At 50.1% G+C, this 22,103-nt stretch overlaps 1 protein-coding gene across 1 annotated transcript in view; it reads right to left on the reverse strand.

Moving 5' to 3' along the window:
* LOC120982976 (Myb related transcription factor, partner of profilin) overlaps window positions 1-21,260 on the reverse strand; it is a 57,804-nt gene extending 36,544 nt beyond the window's left edge. The window contains exon 1 of the mRNA XM_040413081.1: window positions 21,198-21,260. The gene's annotated coding sequence lies outside the window, so the exon portion shown is untranslated. The remainder of the gene's footprint in view (window positions 1-21,197) is intronic.
* Between the last annotated feature and the right edge of the window lie 843 nt (window positions 21,261-22,103).

Below are 22,103 nucleotides of genomic sequence, written 5' to 3' on the forward strand. Positions count from 1 at the left end.
TGATCTTTTTCTCTCTGGATTTCAAGGGATTGGATAATAAGCGCAAGACAAGACCATTAGAAGAATGTAGGGTTCATCGGTGGACGTTCTTCAGTCTACCTCCACGTGTTCTCTCCTGTCCGTCTAATGGTCGGGTCTTGTGTCAACCATGTGTGATAGGAACCCTCTGGTCCACCACTCCTCATCATCATCTTGTGTGTGTCCCAGATGGAAGAGCTTAGAATGACCACTGCAGGATATCCATCCCCTGTATGACCGCCACCACAGGAGGATATCCATCCTCTGTATGACCGCCACAGTAAAAGAAAATCCCACCTCTGTGAGAACACCACCACTGCAGGATATCCATCCTCTGTATGAACGCCACCACTGCAGGATATCCATCCTCTGTATTAACGCCACCACTGCAGGATATCCATCCTCTGTATGAACGCCACCACTGCAGGATATCCATCCTCTGTATGAACACCACCACTGCAGGATATCCATCCTCTGTATGAACGCCACCACTGCAGGATATCCATCCTCTGTATGAACGCCACCACTGCAGGATATCCATCCTCTGTATGAACGCCACCACTGCAGGATATCCATCCTCTGTATGAACGCCACCACTGCAGGATATCCATCCTCTGTATGAACGCCACCACTGCAGGATATCCATCCTCTGTATGAACGCCACCACTGCATGATATCCATCCTCTGTATCAACGCCACCACCGCAGGTTACCCAACCTCTGTATGAACACCACCACTGCAGGATATCCATCCTCTGTATGAATGCCACCACTGCAGGTTACCCAACCTCTGTATCAACGCCACCACTGCAGGATATCCATCCTCTGTATGAACGCCACCACTGCAGGATATCCATCCTCTGTATCAACGCCACCACTGCAGGATATCCATCCTCTGTATCAACGCCACCACTGCAGGATATCCATCCTCTGTATGAACACCACCACTGCAGGATATCCATCCTCTGTATCAACGCCACCACTGCAGGATATCCATCCTCTGTATCAACGCCACCACTGCAGGATATCCATCCTCTGTATCAACGCCATCACTGCAGGATATCCATCCTCTGTATCAACGCCACCACTGCAGGATATCCATCCTCTGTATCAACGCCACCACTGCAGGATATCCATCCTCTGTATCAACGCCACCACTGCAGGATATCCATCCTCTGTATGAACGCCACCACTGCAGGATATCCATCCTCTGTATCAACGCCACCACTGCAGGATATCCATCCTCTGTATCAACGCCACCACTGCAGGATATCCATCCTCTGTATCAACGCCATCACTGCAGGATATCCATCCTCTGTATCAACGCCACCACTGCAGGATATCCATCCTCTGTATCAACGCCACCACTGCAGGATATCCATCCTCTGTATCAACGCCACCACTGCAGGATATCCATCCTCTGTATCAACGCCACCACTGCAGGATATCCATCCTCTGTATCAACGCCACCACTGCAGGATATCCATCCTCTGTATCAACGCCACCACTGCAGGTTACCCAACCTCTGTATGAACACCACCACTGCAGGATATCCATCCTCTGTATGAACGCCACCACTGCAGGTTACCCAACCTCTGTATCAACGCCACCACTGCAGGATATCCATCCTCTGTATGAACGCCACCACTGCAGGATATCCATCCTCTGTATCAACGCCACCACTGCAGGATATCCATCCTCTGTATCAACGCCACCACTGCAGGATATCCATCCTCTGTATCAACGCCACCACTGCAGGATATCCATCCTCTGTATGAACACCACCACTGCAGGATATCCATCCTCTGTATCAACGCCACCACTGCAGGATATCCATCCTCTGTATCAACGCCACCACTGCAGGATATCCATCCTCTGTATCAACGCCATCACTGCAGGATATCCATCCTCTGTATCAACGCCACCACTGCAGGATATCCATCCTCTGTATCAACGCCACCACTGCAGGATATCCATCCTCTGTATCAACGCCACCACTGCAGGATATCCATCCTCTGTATCAACGCCACCACTGCAGGATATCCATCCTCTGTATCAACGCCACCACTGCAGGTAACCCAACCTCTGTATGAACACCACCACTGCAGGATATCCATCCTCTGTATGAACGCCACCACTGCAGGTTACCCAACCTCTGTATGAACACCACCACTGCAGGATATCCATCCTCTGTATGAACGCCACCACTGCAGGATATCCATCCTCTGTATGAACGCCACCACTGCAGGATATCCATCCTCTGTATGAACGCCACCACTGCAGGATATCCATCCTCTGTATGAACGCCACCACTGCAGGTTACCCAACCTCTGTATGAACGCCACCACTGCAGGTTACCCAACCTCTGTATGAACGCCACCACTGCAGGTTACCCAACCTCTGTATGAACGCCACCACTGCAGGTTACCCAACCTCTGTATGAACACCACCACTGCAGGATATCCATCCTCTGTATGAACACCACCACTGCAGGATATCCATCCTCTGTATGAACGCCACCACTGCAGGATATCCATCCTCTGTATGAACGCCACCACTGCAGGATATCCATCCTCTGTATGAACGCCACCACTGCAGGATATCCATCCTCTGTATGAACACCACCACTGCAGGTTACCCAACCTCTGTATGAACACCACCACTGCAGGATATCCATCCTCTGTATGAACGCCACCACTGCAGGATATCCATCCTATGTATGAACGCCACCACTGCAGGATATCCATCCTCTGTATGAACGCCACCACTGCAGGATATCCATCCTCTGTATGACCACCACCACTGCAGGATATCCATCCTCTGTATGAACGCCACCACTGCAGGATATACATCCTCTGTATGAACGCCACCACTGCAGGATATCCATCCTCTGTATCAACGCCACCACTGCAGGTTACCCAACCTCTGTATGAACACCACCACTGCAGGATATCCATCCTCTGTATGAACGCCACCACTGCAGGATATCCATCCTCTGTATGAACGCCACCACTGCAGGATATCCATCCTCTGTATGAACGCCACCACTGCAGGATATCCATCCTCTGTATGACCACCACCACTGCAGGATATCCATCCTCTGTATGAACGCCACCACTGCAGGATATACATCCTCTGTATGAACGCCACCACTGCAGGATATCCATCCTCTGTATCAACGCCACCACTGCAGGATATCCATCCTCTGTATGAACGCCACCACTGCAGGATATCCATCCTCTGTATCAACGCCACCACTGCAGGATATCCATCCTCTGTATCAACGCCACCACTGCAGGATATCCATCCTCTGTATGAACACCACCACTGCAGGATATCCATCCTCTGTATCAACGCCACCACTGCAGGATATCCATCCTCTGTATCAACGCCACCACTGCAGGATATCCATCCTCTGTATCAACGCCATCACTGCAGGATATCCATCCTCTGTATCAACGCCACCACTGCAGGATATCCATCCTCTGTATCAACGCCACCACTGCAGGATATCCATCCTCTGTATCAACGCCATCACTGCAGGATATCCATCCTCTGTATCAACGCCACCACTGCAGGATATCCATCCTCTGTATCAACGCCACCACTGCAGGATATCCATCCTCTGTATCAACGCCACCACTGCAGGATATCCATCCTCTGTATCAACGCCACCACTGCAGGATATCCATCCTCTGTATCAACGCCACCACTGCAGGTAACCCAACCTCTGTATGAACACCACCACTGCAGGATATCCATCCTCTGTATGAACGCCACCACTGCAGGTTACCCAACCTCTGTATGAACACCACCACTGCAGGATATCCATCCTCTGTATGAACGCCACCACTGCAGGATATCCATCCTCTGTATGAACGCCACCACTGCAGGATATCCATCCTCTGTATGAACGCCACCACTGCAGGATATCCATCCTCTGTATGAACGCCACCACTGCAGGTTACCCAACCTCTGTATGAACGCCACCACTGCAGGTTACCCAACCTCTGTATGAACGCCACCACTGCAGGTTACCCAACCTCTGTATGAACGCCACCACTGCAGGTTACCCAACCTCTGTATGAACACCACCACTGCAGGATATCCATCCTCTGTATGAACGCCACCACTGCAGGATATCCATCCTCTGTATGAACGCCACCACTGCAGGATATCCATCCTCTGTATGAACGCCACCACTGCAGGATATCCATCCTCTGTATGAACACCACCACTGCAGGTTACCCAACCTCTGTATGAACACCACCACTGCAGGATATCCATCCTCTGTATGAACGCCACCACTGCAGGATATCCATCCTATGTATGAACGCCACCACTGCAGGATATCCATCCTCTGTATGAACGCCACCACTGCAGGATATCCATCCTCTGTATGACCACCACCACTGCAGGATATCCATCCTCTGTATGAACGCCACCACTGCAGGATATACATCCTCTGTATGAACGCCACCACTGCAGGATATCCATCCTCTGTATCAACGCCACCACTGCAGGTTACCCAACCTCTGTATGAACACCACCACTGCAGGATATCCATCCTCTGTATGAACGCCACCACTGCAGGATATCCATCCTCTGTATGAACGCCACCACTGCAGGATATCCATCCTCTGTATGAACGCCACCACTGCAGGATATCCATCCTCTGTATGACCACCACCACTGCAGGATATCCATCCTCTGTATGAACGCCACCACTGCAGGATATACATCCTCTGTATGAACGCCACCACTGCAGGATATCCATCCTCTGTATCAACGCCACCACTGCAGGATATCCATCCTCTGTATGAACGCCACCACTGCAGGTTACCCAACCTCTGTATCAACGCCACCACTGCAGGATATCCATCCTCTGTATGAACGCCACCACTGCAGGATATCCATCCTCTGTATCAACGCCACCACTGCAGGATATCCATCCTCTGTATCAACGCCACCACTGCAGGATATCCATCCTCTGTATGAACACCACCACTGCAGGATATCCATCCTCTGTATCAACGCCACCACTGCAGGATATCCATCCTCTGTATCAACGCCACCACTGCAGGATATCCATCCTCTGTATCAACGCCATCACTGCAGGATATCCATCCTCTGTATCAACGCCACCACTGCAGGATATCCATCCTCTGTATCAACGCCACCACTGCAGGATATCCATCCTCTGTATCAACGCCACCACTGCAGGATATCCATCCTCTGTATCAACGCCACCACTGCAGGATATCCATCCTCTGTATCAACGCCACCACTGCAGGATATCCATCCTCTGTATCAACGCCACCACTGCAGGTAACCCAACCTCTGTATGAACACCACCACTGCAGGATATCCATCCTCTGTATGAACGCCACCACTGCAGGATATCCATCCTCTGTATGAACGCCACCACTGCAGGATATCCATCCTCTGTATGAACGCCACCACTGCAGGATATCCATCCTCTGTATCAACGCCACCACTGCAGGATATCCATCCTCTGTATCAACGCCACCACTGCAGGATATCCATCCTCTGTATCAACGCCACCACTGCAGGATATCCATCCTCTGTATGAACGCCACCACTGCAGGTTACCCAACCTCTGTATGAACACCACCACTGCGGGATATCCATCCTCTGTATGAACGCCACCACTGCAGGATATCCATCCTCTGTATGAACGCCACCACTGCAGGATATCCATCCTCTGTATGAACGCCACCACTGCAGGATATCCATCCTCTGTATGAACGCCACCACTGCAGGTTACCCAACCTCTGTATGACCACCACCACTGCAGGATATCCATCCTCTGTATAAACGCCACCACTGCAGGTTACCCAACCTCTGTATGAACACCACCACTGCAGGATATCCATCCTCTGTATGAACGCCACCACTGCAGGATATCCATCCTCTGTATGAACGCCACCACTGCAGGATATCCATCCTCTGTATGAACGCCACCACTGCAGGATATCCATCCTCTGTATGAACGCCACCACTGCAGGTTACCCAACCTCTGTATGAACGCCACCACTGCAGGTTACCCAACCTCTGTATGAACGCCACCACTGCAGGTTACCCAACCTCTGTATGAACGCCACCACTGCAGGTTACCCAACCTCTGTATGAACACCACCACTGCAGGATATCCATCCTCTGTATGAACGCCACCACTGCAGGATATCCATCCTCTGTATGAACGCCACCACTGCAGGATATCCATCCTCTGTATGAACGCCACCACTGCAGGATATCCATCCTCTGTATGAACACCACCACTGCAGGTTACCCAACCTCTGTATGAACACCACCACTGCAGGATATCCATCCTCTGTATGAACGCCACCACTGCAGGATATCCATCCTCTGTATGAACGCCACCACTGCAGGATATCCATCCTCTGTATGAACGCCACCACTGCAGGATATCCATCCTCTGTATGACCACCACCACTGCAGGATATCCATCCTCTGTATGAACGCCACCACTGCAGGATATACATCCTCTGTATGAACGCCACCACTGCAGGATATACATCCTCTGTATGAACGCCACCACTGCAGGATATACATCCTCTGTATGAACGCCACCACTGCAGGTTACCCAACCTCTGTATGAACGCCACCACTGCAGGTTACCCAACCTCTGTATGAACACCACCACTGCAGGATATCCATCCTCTGTATGAACGCCACCACTGCAGGATATCCATCCTCTGTATGAACGCCACCACTGCAGGATATCCATCCTCTGTATGAACGCCACCACTGCAGGTAACCCAACCTCTGTATGACCGCCACCACTTTTCAAAGCGCAGTGTGGTAAATACACTCCACACTGAACACAGAAGGGAAAAGGCATTAGGCCTGGAACCTAGGGAAAGGGAAAAGGTCCCACCTAGCGAGTCCCTACACCGAGCCCTGACTGCTATCAGTATGAACAGACCTTGATGGTAGGAATGTCCATACGCAGGAACCTAAGCCCAATCTCACCCTAACAGGGCCCTGCAGATAGTGTCAGGACACAGATGGCCTATTCCTCCCCAGATGAAGGAATAGGAGACCCCTTCAGACCTAATGTCAGCAAGTAGGGGAAAACAAACAACAAAGAAGATAAACTTAACTTCCAGAAGTATGCGGACGATCAGGAACTCAGAGAGAACCAACACCAGGACTTCCGCAAACAAGGAGCCATCAACCGCATAGCATGATGGGTGAGGCCGGACTAAATAGAGGCGAAGGAATGACCACTGAAGCGTCACCTGAGACAAGAGGTCGTCCCCAGCAACAACACAGAAAGGTGAAACCAAAGAGACTGTCAATCACGTGCAGCCAGTCTCCTCGATCTTCTAGGACCGTGACAGTACTCCCCAGGACCGTCTTTATCCAGATGAGCCCTGTGAAAAGCTTTCACAACACGATTAGCATTAACGTCGGCCGCTGGAACCCACATCCTCTCTTCAGGTCCGTAACCCTTCCAGTGGGCAAGATACTGGAGGGATCTACGGAGAATTCGGGAGTCCACTATCCTGGCTATTTGAAATTCTAGATTACCGTCCACCATGACAGGCGCGGAAGGCAAGGAGGACGGTTCAACAGGTTCGACATCTCTCTTCAACAACGATTTATGGAACACATTCTTCAAAGCCTGAGGGAGTTCAAGACGAAAGGCAACCGGGTTAATAATGGCAATGATTTTATATGGACCAATAAACCTTGGGCCCAACTTACACGAAGGTACTTTCAACTTAATTTTACTTGTGGACAGCCACACAGAATCACCCACTCTTAGGTCCGGACCATTCATACGTCTCGTCAGCCATACGTTTATACTTATTACCAATTTTTTTTTTTTATTATTTTGAATCTAATTTCCAAATAGATGACAAAGAAGAGGAAAATCTTTCCTCTTCAGGTATACCAGAAGTCTCTGCGGATGGAACCCATATGCCCCCAAAAACGGCAACTTATCAGTGGACTCCGGTCTACGGTTATTTATGGCAAACTCAGCTAAAGACAAAAATGAAGACCACTCTTCCTGATTCTCCAAGACAAAACATCTCAAGAAAGCCTCCAGATTCTGGTTAGTGCGCTCAGTCTGTCCGTTCGACTGAGAATGAAAAGCAGAAGAGAAGGACAATTGTACCTCCAGAAGAGTATAGAACGCCTTCCAGAATCTGGACACAAACTGAGTCCCTCTATCAGACAGAATAAGAGGGAATACCATGTAGCTTCACGATGTTATCGACAAACACTTGAGCGAGAGTTTTAGCATTAGGTAAACCAGGCAATGCTATAAAGTGAGCCATCTTACTAAAGCGATCAACCACCACCAAAATCCCAGTTTTTCCTGAAGAATTAGGCAAATCTGTGATAAAATCCATGGACAAAGGAGTCCAAAGGTCTGGACGGGATAGGCAACAGAAGTAAAGAAGGCCAAGTATGTGTGTCACCTTGGCATGTGCACAAGTACTATAGGCCGACACAGTCCTCAACACACTTACGCAACCCCGGCCACCAGAATCTACGAGATATGAAATCGATCTGCTCCCGGGGTATCCTGTAAGAACAGTGATGTTCCTCAAACACCTTGTGACGTAATTCAGAAGGAACAAACAACTGTCCCGGAGGACAGGGATCCGGTGTAATGACCGGCGTCACGCAAAGGGAGGGAAATGGGAAGGCCCTGTCCAAGAGAGAGGGAAAGATGGTGACCCCTGACTCACCTTGCGGCTGGCACCTGACTGCCCTGACGTCCCTAGACGGGTTCCTCACCCGTACGCCGATCACGTGCCTAAACCCTGGCTTTCCCTATGATTAGCGCTATGTAGTGAACGGGGCGGTGGGATCACTAGTCCGCACCACTGACACTAAGAGGGAAACACCAAGGAGAGGACAGACAATACAGACAAACATATAATCCCAGGTGGGCGACAACAGCAGACCACCAAGGCCCAACAGGGATCCGGAGGGTAACGTTCTGGAACAACAACCAGGGATCTCAGCTACTCAGCTCCAGAGGGTCAGTATAGAAGTGCAGGCAGGAAGCTCTATATCTGGCAACCAGAGAAGTGAGAGAGGGGAATATAAGGAGGTTGGGAGTGCTGGACAAGAAACAGCTGAGGAGGAGAAGCTACGGATCCCAGAGTGAGCCAAAAAGGATTGCAAGGCAAACCCAGAAAGCTACCATTAATAAACAGTACTGTCTTTAGACATAGAGCGCGCAGCCACCCGCTGCGACTTCCTGACCCCGGGTATAACGGAGTCAGACGTGGCTCTTGACACCCTCGTGACATCCGGTGCATCTACTTGGGCCTCCCACACCTCTGCCTCGAGATCAGGATAAAGAGCGGATATTACTACCGCTTCAGCCAAGATAGGACCTGGATCTTCCGAATCACACAACCACCCCCCAGGAAAGTTACGCGACAAAGCATCCGCCTTGACGTTTTTAATCCCAAGACGATCGGTGACAATGAAATTAAATCTGGTCAAAAACAACGACCATCTGGCCTGTCTGGGGTTCAGACATTTAGCTGACTCCAGGTAGGCCAGATGTTTGTGATCAGTAATTACCATATTAGGATGAATCGCTCCTTCCAACCAATGACGCCACTCCTCAAAAGCCAACTTAATGGCCAGCAATTCCCTATTACCCACGTCATAATTCCTTTCTGCAGCCAAGAGCTTCTTAGAGAAGAAAGCACATGGGCGCCATTTACTAGGTGAAGGACCCTGCGACAAGACTGCTCCCACCCCTACCTCGGATGCGTCAACTTCCACAATGAATGGCTGAGACACATCCGTTTGCACCAGTATAGGAGCAGAAGCAAAAGATTCCTTCACCACAGAAAAGGCTTGTAATGCCCCCTCAGACCAGACTGAGACATCTGAACCTTTCCTAGTCATGTCCGTTAAAGGTTTAACAACAGTTGAGTAATTAAAGATAAATTTATGGTAGCAGTTGGCGAATCCCAAAAACCGGATAAGCGCTTTCAGATTCCAGTCCAACACAGCACGGACCTTCTCAGGATCCATACGAAAACCTGAAGATGGGAGTAGGTAGCCCAGGAATTGCACTTCCTTTACTGCAAATACACACTTCTCCATCTTAGCATACAATTTATTCTCTCTTAGGATCTGTAACACCTGTGTCACGTGATCCTGATGGGTCTCCATATCTGGAGAATAAATTAGTATGTCATCAAGATATACAACAACAAACCTCCCCACCAGATGATGAAAGATGTCATTAACAAAATGCTGGAAAACCGCAGGAGCATTGGTTAACCCAAACGGCATGACCACACTCTCAAACTGACCCTCTGGGGTATTAAACGCCGTCTTCCACTCATCCCCTTCCTTGATCCTGACCAGATTATATGCCCCCCTTAGGTCCAACTTGGAGAACACTTTGGCATCTACAATCTGATTAAACAAGACAGGAATCAAAGGAAGAGGGTACGGATCACGGACCGTAATCTGATTGAGCTCACGGAAGTCCAGACATGGCCTAAGGGTTCCGTCTTTCTTCTTTACAAAGACAAACCCTGCTGCCTCTGGGGACTTGGAAGGTCTACTATGTCCACTTAGGCCTCTTTCCGCGCGGGTGCGATGCGTGAGGGGAACGCATTGCACCCACACTGAATCCGGACCTATTCATTTCTAAGGGGCTGTGCACATGAGCGGTGATTTTCACGCATCACTTGTGCGTTGCGTGAAAATCGCAGCAAGCTCCTCTTTGTGCGTTTTCCACAGAACGCAGGCCCCATAGAAGTGAATGGGGCTGCGTGAAAATTGCAAGCATCCGCAAGCAAGTGCGGATGCGGTGCGATTTTCACGCACGGTTGCTAGGAGACTATCGGGATGGGGACCCGATCATTATTATTTCCCCTTATAACATGGTTATAAGGGAAAATAATAGCATTCTGAATACAGAATGCATAGTACAATAGGGCTGGAGGGGTTAAAAAAATATATATATTTAACTCACCTTAATCCACTTGTTTGCGCAGCCGGCTTGAGGAATCCGGCACCAGGATCGCATCATTCACTCACTGCGCCTGCGCCGAAGACAGAAGTGAATGGCGCAGGCGCGGGATTTCGTCAATGATGCGGTGGACCGTGGCATCAATCAAGAGGAGCTGGGCGGGCAGAACAGGGGACCTGGGCGGGATAATGGGTGAGTGGCGGAGCCTCTAGGTGCTGATTTTACGCCCACATAGCACCTAGAGGCTCATTAGCATATAATAAAAGTGCATTTTTTACAAAAACGGCTGCAGGGACTAATGTTAGAAACCTACTGTTATGTAGTGCTGACATTGGCGCATCGCTATATCAGTCCGCTACATAACGGTATTTCTGGTGGTAGAAGCCCTTTAACCCCTCCAGCCCTATTGTACTTAGTATTCTGTATTCAGAATGCTTAACCATATTATAAGGGAAAATAATACAATCTACCCAGCACCTAACCCAAACCTGAACTTCTGTGAAGAAGTTCGGGTTTGAGTACCAAACGCATTACAATGTTTTGCACTCGTGCAGAAAAATCGTGCATTTTCCCGCGACACACCCACATCTTATCCGGGCCAAAAACATGACGCCCGTGTGAAAGAGGCCTTAGTCAAATTCTCGGCAATGTACTCTCGCATGGCCGCTCTTTCAGGTTCAGAGAGGTGATATAACCTAGATTTGGGCAACTTCGCTCCGGGAATGAGATTGATAGGACAATCATATTCCCAGTGTGGGGGTAACTCCTGGCAACCACTCCGAAAATACACCCGAAAAATCAGTAATAAAAGAGGGAACAGCGTTAGTGTACACTGAACACTTTCGGTTTTGCTCCCATTCTCATGAGCTGAACTCAAGATCTGAAACATTTTCTACAGACACAGAAGACCCGTTACTCTCAGATATTGTCCACAAATCTGTCTAGATCTGTGTAGTGAGCACTTCTCCTCTGCCGAGATAATCCATCCCACCTCACAGGTGTGGCAGATCAAGGTGCTGGTTAGACAGCATGAATATTGCACAGGTGTGCCTTAGACTGCCCACAATAAAAGGCCACTCTGAAATGTGCAGTTTGATCACACAGCACAATGCCACAGATGTCGCAACGTCTGAGGGAGCGTGCAGTTGGCATGCTGACTGCAGGAATGTCTACCAGAGCTGTTGTCCGTGCAATGAATGTTCATTTCTCTACCATAAGCCGTCTCCAAAGGCGTTTCAGAGAATTTGGCAGTACATCCAACCGGCCTCACAACCGCAGACCACGTGTAACCAGCCCAGGACTTCCACCTCCAGCATGTCCACCTCCATGATCGTCTGAGACCAGCCACCCGGACAGCCGCAGCAACAATCTGTTTGCATAACCAAAGATTTTCTGCACAAACTGTCAGAACCGTCTCAGGGAAGCTCATCCGCATGCTCATCGGGGTCTGGACCTGACGGCAGTTCGTCGTCGTAACCCACTTAAGTGGGCAAATGCTCACATTCGATGGCGTCTGGCACGTTGGAGAGGCGTTCTGTTCACGGATGAGTCCCAGTTTTCACTGTTCAGGGCAGATGGCAGACAGCGTGTGTGGCGTCGTGTGGGCGAGCGGTTTGCTGACGTCCACGTTGTGGATGGAGTGGCCCATGGTTATGGTATGGGCAGGCGTATGTTATGGACAACGAACACAGGGGCATTATATTGATGGCATTCTGAATGCAAAGAGATCCCGTGACGAGATCCTGAGGCCCATTGTTGTGCCATTCATCCACGACCATCACCTCATGTTGCAGCCTGATAATGCACAGCCCCATATTGCAGGGATCTGGACACAATTCCTGGAAGCTGAAAACATCCCAGTTCTTGCATGGCAGCATACTCACCGGACAGGTCACCCATTGAGCATGTTTGGGACGCTCTGGATCGGCGTCTACGACAGCGTGTTCCAGATCCTGCCGATATTCTGCAACTTCGCACAGAAGAGGAGCGGACCAACATTCCACAGGACACAATCAGCAACCTGATCAACTCTATGTGTTGATTGTGCCCCCCCCCCCCCCCCCCCCAGTAAGGCAAAACTGTGCACATTTCAGAGTGGCCTTATATTGTGGGCAGTCTAAGGCACACCTGTGCAATATTCATGCTGTCTAATCAGCACCTTGATATGCCACACCTGTGAGGTGGGGTGGATTATCTCAGCAAAGGAGAAGCGCTCACTGACACAGATCTAGACGGATTTGTGAACAGTATCTGAGAGCAATGGGTCTTCTGTGTCTGTAGAAAATGTTTCAGATCTTTGAGTTCAGCTCCTGCAAAATGGGAGCAAAACCGAAAGTGTTGCGTTTATATTTTTGCTCAGTGCATTGAGACAGTTGTCCACGCAATAATGACTCCAATGGAGAATCTGTCTCGCTTGCCAGTCAATGGTAGGGTTAGGTTTGCTTAACCATGGAAAACCCAGAACCAACGGAGCCGGCAGAGCCTCCAGCACAAAACACGAGATGGATTTCTGATGAAAATCACACACTCCTTAACAGAGGTCCTGCACCATCTGTGACAAACATTTCTGAGTAATGGTGCGGAGTCTATTGCAAACACCTAAATATTTTTCTCTACTGCGTCTGAGCATCAGTCAGGTTCACCCCTGCCCCACTGTCGATAAACACCTCAATTCCCACAGTTTTGAACTCTAGTGCCCCCTCGGCAGACAGGAGAAATTGGGTACTACCAGTACATGGCAAAAGTAAGCTCTCTGACTCCCCACCCACACCACCAAGAGTGAGATGGGAAAAAGTTCTCTTCTTGTTTTCACCTACACGCTGAATGTAAGGACAAACATTAACAAAATGTCCCCTTTTTCCACAGAAAAACTAAAATTTTGTCTTACCGGTAAATGGTGTTCCAGGAGTCCGACATGACAGCACCCACTGGAGAATGTCCCCATTGTCCTCTGTAGGGACAGGAAGCGAGAGAGTTTAAAAGGCCCCTCTACACCAGATAGGATCCAACACATTTATTGGGAAGCTCAATGTTTAACATCACATTGGTACCAAATATAGATCCAAATCAAGAAGGAAATAGGGAGGGTTATACCGGATGCTGTCATGTCGGACTCCTGGAAAACCATTTACCGGTAAGTCTAAATTTTAGTTTCCAGGACGTCCCTCCATGACAGCACCACTGGAGAACTACCAGCTTACACATAACTGGGGGGGGCCACCGCCTGGAGGACCTTCCGTCCGAATGCCAGGTCTTGGTTGGTAAGATAATATAATCTATAATGTTTTACAAAGGTCGAGAAGCTGGACCATGTTGCGGCCCTGCAAATTTGATCAATCGATGCCTCAGCTTTCTCTGCCCATGAAGCTGCCATGGCCCTGGTTGAGTGGGCTTTTATAGATAATGGGCAGTCTAATTTCTGTCGACTGCAAGTCTCTCTGATAGTCTCTTTGATCCATCGAGCCAGAGTCTGTTTCAACGCTTTATTGCCTTTGTTTCTTCCTCCAAACGAGACAAAAGATTAGATGATCTTCTCCATGTACATGTCCTTTGAAGATACGCCAGAAGTGATCTTCTTACGTCCAGACAATGGGAGGGGGGGAGAGGTACAAAATGAAGGCAGCATTATTTCTTGATCTCTATGGAAGGGAGAAACAACTTTAGGTAAGAAAGACGGATCCATTTTTAGAATTATTCGGTCGTCCAGAATTTTTAAATATGGCTCTCTGATTGAAAGGGATTGCATTTCCCCCACTCTGCGAGCTGTAGTTATGGCTACCAGGAATGCTGTCTTAAGGGATAGCATTTTATCCAAAATTTGCTCGATTGGTTCAAAGGCAGGATTGTATAGACCATTTAAAACTATGTTTAAATCCCAGGACGGCACTGTTTGCCTGAGAGTAGGTCTTATCCTAGACACCGCTTTTATAAATCTACCTGTGATCTGCCAGAGGAGTGTCCAGAAAACAGCTTAGAGCCGAAATCTGGACTCTCAGGGTACTAGGTTTCAGTCCTGAGTCTAATCCCTTCTGAAGGAAATCCAGGATACAGCCTATCGAAGGTGAGGCAACCTCTGGATGAGAAAGGGACAACCAAGACAAGAATTTTTTCCAAATGTATTACATATGGCCCAGGTTATTGGTTTGCGGCTCTTTTGTAATGTAGATATTACCTTGTCTGATAGGCCCTTTCCCCTCGGTGTCTGCCTCTCAGGATCCAGGCTGTTAACTTCAGTTTCCCGATGTTCGGGTGTTCCAGAGGACCACGAAGAAGAAAGTCTTGTCTTTTTGGAAGGAGAATCGGTTCTCGAATCGATATCTCTTCCAGCACTGTAAACCAGGCTCTCTTGGGCCAGTTTGGTGCAATTAGGATTAGCGTTGTTGAACTCATCCTTAATTTTCTTAAAACTGCCAGAATCAGGGGTAATGAAGGAAAGGCATATGCTAGCTCCATATTACACTCCTGAGCTAGAGCATCTACTCCCAATGAATGATCTCTTGGATTGAGAGAGAAGAAACAATCCAGCTGGGAATTCTCTTTTGACGCAAAAAGGTCTATATGTGGGCGGCCCCATCTGTGACAAATCAGATGAAATACATCTCTGTTGAGTCTCCATTCCCCTGGGTTGAGTCTGTGTCGACTTAGGAAGTCTGCCATGGAGTGGAGTGCTCCTTTTAGATGAATGGCTGAGATGGAAAGGATTCTCTTTTAGGCCCACGTAAATATCTACTCTGTCAGCTTTTGAAGGAGAGGATTCCTTGTCCCTCCTTGGCGCTTCAAGTAGCAAATCGTGTTCATGTTGTCTGACAGAATTTTTATATGATTGCCCCGAAGTAAACGTTCTGCTGTCTTCACCGTTTCCAGTACTGCCTTCAATTCTCTGAAATTTGAGGATCTCCGACTGTCCAGAAGGGACCATTCTCCTTGAAAGAAGTGACCTTCCAGGTGGGCTCCCCAGCCGCTCTGGCTCGCATCTGTGGTAATCACTATAGCCGGTGACATGTTCCAGGGAGTCCCTTTTCCTAGGTTTTCCGGGTTCGTCCACCAGGACAGGGAGTTTAACACTTCCTTTGGTAGGACTATTTTTGAGTTGAGGGAGTGGTGGTCTCTGTCCCAGGATGAGAGCACCGTGTCCTGTAAGGCTCTTGAGTGGTACTGGGCCGAAGGCACGATTGATATGTAAGAAGTCATCAAACCTAGAATCTGCATAGTCTCTCGTAAGGTATGGTTTCCCTTCTTTCTGAAGGATTTTATTCATTTTATTATCATTTCCTGTTTTTCTTCTGAAAGGAAGGAGTGTTGTTCTAATGTGTCTAGAACCGTCCCCAAGAATTTCTTCTTGGTGTCCGGGTACAGGTCCGATTTTTTGTAGTTTACAATCCAACCCAGGTTTTTGAATAGGGCTAAGGTCTGTTGAATATGGTCTTCCAGGCTCTGTCTTGATTCTGCACTGAGAAGAAAATAGTCTAGGTACGGTATTATTTATTTGCTACTGTCTTAGGTAGGCCATAACTTCTGAGATCACCTTCGTGCATATGTGTGGAGCGGAGGATATTCCAAACGGCAGGCACTGAAACTGGTAATGGAAAACTTCTGTTTGGTTTTTGATTGCGAATCTTAGATATTGTTGGTGCTGAGGATGTATTGGGATGTGGTAGTAGACATCCTTCAGGTCTATGGTACATAAGAATGCCCCTGGACTTATTAGTGGGATTGTTGATCTAATAGATTCCATTTTGAATCTGTGGTACACTACCCTTTTCTTCAGGAGATTCAGGTTGATGATTGTCCTGAAAGATCCATCTGGTTTCTTCGTAAGAAACAGCTTTGAGTAGTGACCCGTGAACTTCTGCGAGTGAGGTACCCGAGTTATCGCACGCAGATCTACTCGTTTTTGGATAATCTGTCAAGAGTTGATACTGTTGGGTAGCGGATTGAAATTCTGTGACTTGAAATTTCTGGGGACGAGCACAACGAAACTAGATTTTGAATCCTTCTTGAATGGAATCTAGGATCCACTGGTTCTGGGTGACTTGCTTCCAAGTTTGCCAGAAATAACGGAGTCTTCCCCCTACCGGCTTGGTGTCATTGTTTCCCTGTGTTTGGGTTGAAGAGGAAGCCTCTTTCCCTTCCTCCTTTTGGGTAGCTCCATCTACCCGTCTTGCCTTTCCCTCTTGGTATTGTACTTGAGAATTGTTTAGAGGGCCTCCGAAAGGGCTGAGTCTTTTTAGGTTTTCTTCTGAAAAGCCTTTTTTTCCTATCGGCTGCACTTTCCAGGATAGAGTCCAAGACTGGCCAGAACAAGTAGAAACCGGAAAAGGGGATTGCGCACAGTTTATTTTTGGAAGCCATATCTCCAGTCCATGACTTCAGCCAAAGCGCCCGCCATGCCGTGTTTGTTAGAGTGCCATTCCTTGCTGCAAACCGGATGGATTCAGCTGAGGCGTCAGCCATGAAGGATGTGGCCATCTTTAGTAATGGAAGAGAGTCCAAGATTTCTTCCGCAGACGTTTTTATCCTGAGGTGGTTCTCTACTTGATCCAGCCCCAGGACCATCCCTCTGGCTACCGAGGTGGCAGCGATATTTGCATGCTCTCTTTAATAACCCATCTATTTTCCGATCCATCGAATCTTTTAATTGTGATGAATCTTCAAATGGGATAGTGGTTCTTTTCACCACCTTTGCCACTTGAACGTCCACCTTCGGGATTTCTTCCCACAGTTTTATTTCTTCTGGGTCAAAGAGAAGTCTGCTTTTAAATTCTCGCGGAACATATAATTTATTTTTCGCTTCCTCCCATTCTTCTTTAATTAAATCTTTTAGGTTTGTATTTACAGGGAAAAGTTTCCTCTTTTTTGCTCTCAGGCCCCCAAACGTTTCGTCCTGTATGGTGCGAGCCTGTTCTTCCTCTTCGACTGCCATTGTCTGTCTTATGGCGGTTAGGAGAGGATCTAGATCCTCGCTGGAGAATAAGTACTTCCTCGGTTCGTCGGAAGGGGGAAGATCGTCCTCCATGTCATCGGAATAGTATAACCCCTTTTCCTCTGAATAGGAATCTATTTGGACACTTGACCGTTTAGCAGGTGGGGGGGAAGGGACTATCGGAGGGATGTGGCTTAGACTTGCTGCCTGGACCTCTTCCGTTACTATGGCTTTCAAATCCGATAAAAAGGAAGGTTGTTCTTCTTTTAGGATTTTTGCCAGGCAGTCCGTACATAGCGATTTTTCATATATCTTCGGCAATTTCTTTGTGCAGGTTGCACTTTTTTTATTTCTTTTTTGAGTCTCCAAGGGACTTGTGTCCGGTCTCTTTCTCAGCCTTGGTGGAAGGGAAGAGAGAAAGAGCCAAAATACGGCATTGCCTTACAAAAAACCATGCGGGTATTAGAAAGGCAAGTAAACACTTACATGACCCTGGACAGGGGAGTCTGTAACGGCGTCCTGTTTAATAGACATCTGGACCTCCATGATGCCTAGCAGCACAGACTACAACACGAATAAATAGACTTACCCCATTCGGTCCATCCCCCCCCGTTGCAGCGCAGCTCCGCCTCCAAATTTTCGGGGAACTCATTCTAAAGAAGAGTCCACCCCCATGCGAGGCCCCCAGCATGTGTACGGGTGCTGCCATCTTCTCCCGGCCGTATGACGCGCACTTCCGGTCACGAGGTCCGTCGCATCAGGAGCCGCCGCTAAGCCCAGAGCTGCTCGGCGGGAGAAGCGGCATCAGCGATCCCGATATTGCGGCTTGGTTGGGTAAGGAGTCCAGGAGGTCCCGGATCCCAGGAAAGGCTATGGGGCCCTTCCCAGAGGGGTGCTAGCATAGGCCCTGAATGAGAGCTGAAGAGGAGAGGCGAGATCCCTTCGACCAGCCTCGGCCTCGTCAATAAGTTAAGCGTAGGACCCTCTCTGCTCCTATGGAGAGGGGGGTGGGGAGTGGCCTTTTAACCTCTCTCGCTTCCTGTCCCTACAGAGGCCAATGGGGACATCCTCCAGTGGGTGCCGTCATGGAGGGACGTCCTGCAAAACAAACATATTCCCTTCTTATAACTAAAACTCTTGCAAGCAGGCCCAGGGGTCGCTCCCCCTAACTGCATAGGTTCATCACCAGGCATTACCTCAGGAGTCTCTCCACCCAAGGTGTCGGAGGAAGCCGCCACGTTGTATGATAGCTCATCCTGAGAGTGAGGGACCTTAGATCTCTCTCAGGCGTCTATCCATACGTACAGCAAGGGACATGGCCGCTTCCAATGACTGAATTTTCGTGAAAAGCCAATGTGTCCTGTAGCCTCTCAGACAATCCCTGACAGAACTGACTACGGAGAGCAGGATCGTTCCACTCCGTATCCGCAGCCCATCTCCTAAATTCAGAGCAATAGGTCTCCGCAGAACGCTCTCCCTGCCGTAAACCACGTAACTTGGTCTCAGGCCAGGGAGATCCGATCCGGGTCATCAGAGATGAGACCTAGAGCTCTGAAAAATTCATCGACCGACCGGAGGGACTCTGACTCTCATTCCCTGATGAGAGCGGGCGTAACTTAAAGTACAACTTACACGACTCTCTGAACTGAATGAAGTCGTCACTCCCCCCGAAAACGTGTCCGGAAGAGCAACCTTCGGTCCAGGACCAGCCTGGTAAGTACTACTGACACCAGCAGCCTGTGATCCCTGGATCTGCGTGCGGAGGTCAGCTACCTCCAAAGACAGACCTTGCAATTGTCCAGCCAGTGCAGCGATAGGATCCATAGCCTCACTGACACACTGCGGCGGTGGATAATGTCACGGCGCGGGAAATACACTGAACACAGAAGGGAAAAGGCATTAGGCCTGGAACCTATGGAAAAGGTCCCACCTAGCGAGTCCCTACGCCGAGCCCTGACTGCTATCAGTATGAACAGACCTTGATGGCAGGAATGTCCATACGCAGGAACCTGAGCCCAATCTCACCCTAACAGGGCCCTGCAGATAGTGTCAGGACACAGATGTTCTATTCCTCCCCAGATGAAGGACTAGGAGACCCCTCAGGCCTAATACCAGCAAGTAGGGGAAAACAACAGCGAAGATAAACGTAACTTCCAGAAGTATGAGGACGAGCAGGACCTCAGAGAGAACCTACACCAGGACCTCCGCAAACAAGGAGTCATCAACCGCATAGCATGACGGGTGACTAAAGAGAGGCGAAGGAATGACCACTGAAGCGTCACCTGAGACACGAGGTCGTCCCCAGCAACAACACAGAAAGGTGAAACCAAAGAGACGGTCAGTCACGTGCAGCCAGTCCCCGTCACAGGACCGTGACACCACTGTCAGACCGCCACCACCGGGAGAATATAGGATGGTTACCGCGTGTATATGTATTAATATCCGGCCGTTTATTATTTGGTGTGCGTACAGGAGGGTCACCGTGTGCACAGGAGGGTCACCGCGCGGGCAGAACGGTCACCGCGCGCACAGGAGGGTCACCGCGCATGCAGGACTGTCACCGCGCACGCAGGAGGGTCACCGTGTGCACAGGAGGGTCACCGCGCGGGCAGAACGGTCACCGCGCGCACAGGAGGGTCACCGCGCACGCAGGAGGGTCACCGCGCATGCAGGACTGTCACCGCGCACGCAGGAGGGTCACCGTGTGCACAGGAGGGTCACCGCGCGGGCAGAACGGCCACCGCGCGCACAGGAGGGTCACCGCGCGCACAGGAGGGTCACCGCGCGCACAGGAGGGTCACCGCGCGCACAGGAGGGTCACCGCGTATGCAGGAGGGTCATCGTGTGCACAGGAGGGTCACCGCGCACACAGGAGGGTCACCGTGTGCGCAGGAGGGTCACCGCGCGGGCAGGAGGGTCACCGTGTGCACAGGAGGGTCACCGCGCACGCAGGAGGGTCACCGTGTGCACAGGAGGGTCACCGCACACGCAGGAGGGTCACCGTGTGCGCAGGAGGGTCACCGCGCAGGCAGGACGGTCACCGCGCGCGCAGGACGGTCACCGCCCGCACAGGGGTGTATATATTCTAATCCCCGGGTGTTTATAGCATTTGGGGGCCATATCTGACGGTTACTAGATCTACAGGTCAGTCTCCGGCCGCGGACACCTCCCGCTGGGTAAGTCTCCGGGTACTTACTGTAGAGGAGGGGGCGGGGGCACACAGCAATGATTTGGGGGATTTTACCTTTTCGCAGCCGCTCCGGCTCCAGCTCCACCTCTTCCACTTCCTCCGCCGCCCACAGCGCATGCGCCGCCTTACGTCATCGTCAAGAACACGGCTGTACCTCAGCCTGCTGCGCCTAGAATCATAGGAGAGGTTCCCTCTGCGGCCACGAGATGGCGCCATCGTTCCCCTTACAAGTCTAGACTGATGGGAACTCTATAAACGCTGAGCACGAGCCACGCCCACTCCGCAGGAACACGTGCGGCGCAAGCTGCTGGGACAGAGCCGCAGTGCGCATGTGCAGCCCGCTGACCGCATCTACCGCTCCTCTCTACAAGGGACCGTTCACACGTCAGTGATTGTGTCAAGACCGTGCAGGTGGCAGCAGACTGAGGAGGGCGGGGAGATACTCCAGGAGCTCACACGTCAGTGATTGTGAGCAGGTGGCAGCAGACTGAGGAGGGCGGGGAGATACTCCAGGAGTTCACACGTCAGTGATTGTGAGCAGGTAGCAGCAGACTGAGGGGGGCGGGGAGATATTCCAGGAGCTCACACGTCAGTGATTGTGAGCAGGTGGCAGCAGACTGAGGAGGGCGGGGAGATACTCCAGGAGTTCACACGTCAGTGATTGTGAGCAGGTGGCAGCAGACTGAGGAGGGCGGGGAGATACTCCAGGAGTTCACAGGTCAGTGATTGTGAGCAGGTGGCAGCAGACTGAGGAGGGCGGCGAGATACTCCAGGAGCTCACACGTCAGTGATTGTGAGCAGGTGGCAGCAGACTGAGGAGGGCGGGGAGATACTCCAGGAGCTCACACGTCAGTGATTGTGAGCAGGTGGCAGCAGACTGAGGAGGGCGGGGAGATACTCCAGGAGTTCACAGGTCAGTGATTGTGAGCCGGTGGCAGCAGACTGAGGAGGGCGGGGAGA

This window comes from Bufo bufo (genome assembly GCF_905171765.1).
Source record: "Bufo bufo chromosome 8 unlocalized genomic scaffold, aBufBuf1.1 SUPER_8_unloc_1, whole genome shotgun sequence".
Taxonomy (NCBI): Eukaryota; Metazoa; Chordata; class Amphibia; order Anura; family Bufonidae; genus Bufo; species Bufo bufo.